This window comes from Delphinus delphis, chromosome 15 (assembly GCF_949987515.2).
Source record: "Delphinus delphis chromosome 15, mDelDel1.2, whole genome shotgun sequence".
Lineage (NCBI taxonomy): Eukaryota > Metazoa > Chordata > Mammalia > Artiodactyla > Delphinidae > Delphinus > Delphinus delphis.
In genome coordinates this window covers 18,712,903-18,715,032 of record NC_082697.1, presented here as the reverse complement: position 1 = coordinate 18,715,032, position 2,130 = coordinate 18,712,903, and the positions used below count along the sequence as shown (strand labels likewise).

The 2,130-nt window shown below is 40.9% G+C and overlaps 1 pseudogene; it reads left to right on the top strand.

The window, feature by feature from the left end:
- The first annotated feature begins 942 nt into the window (after nt 1-942).
- Nucleotides 943-1,445, top strand: LOC132438501 (small ribosomal subunit protein uS8-like; annotated as a pseudogene).
- Nucleotides 1,446-2,130: the final 685 nt, after the last annotated feature.

Here is a 2,130-nt window from a genome sequence, read left to right as displayed (position 1 = left end):
GTGTGGGGCGTCCATCCATGTTTGCATTTTTTTGCTGTTGCACATACATAAATCCAGAAATAACACATGGAATATTTGCCTTTGCAATTTGCTTTCTTTTTTATTTTTATTTTTTATTTTTATTGGAGTATAGTTGATTTACAATGTTGTGTTAGTTTCAGGTGTACAGCAAGGTGAATCCGTTATACATATACATATATCCACTCTTTTTTTCTTTTTTATCTTTTTTAGATTTTTTTTCCCATTCAGGCCATTACAGAGTATTGCGTAGAGTTCCCTGTGCTATACAACAGGTCCTTATTAGTTATCTATTTAATATACAGTAGTGTGTATACGTCGATCCCAATCTCCCCTTTATCCCTCCCCCACTTTCCCCCGGGTAACCATTGGATTGTTTTCTATATCTGTAACTCTATTTCTGTTTTGTAAATAAGTTCAGTTGTACCACTTTTTTAGATTCCACATATAAGCGGGTATCACACGATATTTGTCCTCTGTCTGACTTACTTCACTCAGTGTGACAATCTCTAGGTCCATCCATGTGGCTGCAAATTTGCAGCTTGCTTTCTTACTCCACATTTTTCTTCAGGTCTTTGCATGTCAACACACAGAACCGTTCATTTTAACTAAGGAGGTCGTCATGCCATGGACACCTGCCATATGCACTATGATTTATCTATCCATGGTCCTGCTGATGGCATTTGGGTTGTTTACAAATTTTCATGCCTAAAAACAGTGCTACAGCCAACATTCTCCAAGCGGATACATCTCCACATGCACATCTCAACATGATACATCATAACATGCACGTATGTTAGAGTTCCTCTGAAGTAGGGGTCTGTGTTCTTTTAAATACTTTTCAACATCATTTTGGTGGGGGTGAGGAGAAAATACATTTCTATTAATAAAAAATGTATCTTTCCACCATCTTTCCGTGCTTCCATAATGGTGAACGTGAATGTCCCGGCTGATGCTCTCAAGAATTTCAACAATGCCAAAAAGAGAGGCAAACACCAGGTTCTTATTAAGCCATCCTCCAAAGTCATCGTCAGGTTTCTGTGATGATGAAGCATGGTTACAATGGTGAATTTGAAATCATCGATGATCACAGCGCTGGGAAAATCGTTGTGAACCTCACAGGCAGGCTAAATAAGTGTGGAGCGATCAGCCCCAGATTTGATGTGCGACTCAAAGATCTAGAAAAATGGCAGTAAAACCTGCTCCCATCCCACCAGTTTGGTTTCATTGTACTGACAACCTCAGCTGACATCATGAACCATGAAGCAGCAAGATGAAAACACACAAGAGGGAAAATCCTTGGATTCTTTTTCTAGGGCTGTTATACATACATGCAAATAAAATGCCTCAGAGGACTCTGAAAAAAAATAAATAATTAAAAAATAAAACTTAAAACATATACAAAAACAAATGCATTTACGAGTTCATTTACCCTGGCTGAAGCTACTTTAAGGTTCTGAAACATCTGCCAAAATGTTTCCCAAACTTCTGAAGACTTTGTTCTTTCTTCCCTTTTTTTGTAAAATTTTTCCCATATGGACAGCTTCTTAGAAGACATACTTAAAGGGTTTTAAATGATGTGGGTTTTTTTTAAATCACTCATTTCATAAACAGGACTACTTTTGCAAGCCTGATTTCAAGGTTTCAGCTGAGTGCTCTGTGGCCTTCAGGCTGGCGGGTCTCAGGCAGGTGGCACCCCTGTAGTTACACCAGGTCACCTGGAGATGTATATTACCTGAGGTAGGTGGCGCCTTGGAGGTGGGGCTCACGTTTCTATTCAAGCTTTTGCACTTTGGACCAGTGTGCATGCTGCCCAGTCTGTGACGAGCTTCATGGGAAAACCTGAGTTAACCAGCACCCTACTTCCTGCTGACCCCCTTCATGTGTTAGGGCCCCTTCACCTGGCTCCAGGTGTATGTGTAAACTCCACATGAGAGGTTTCTAGAGCATCAGGTCTGACACAGACCTTGAGGCCCATGGTGATCTGTGTGTGTGTGTGTGTGTGTGTGTGTGTGTGTGTGTGTGTGTGAATGTGGGATGTGGGGCGAGGGGTGACTACCAAATTCTCATCAACCCCTTTTTGGGGATTGCCTCTGGTTCTCAGAATTATAG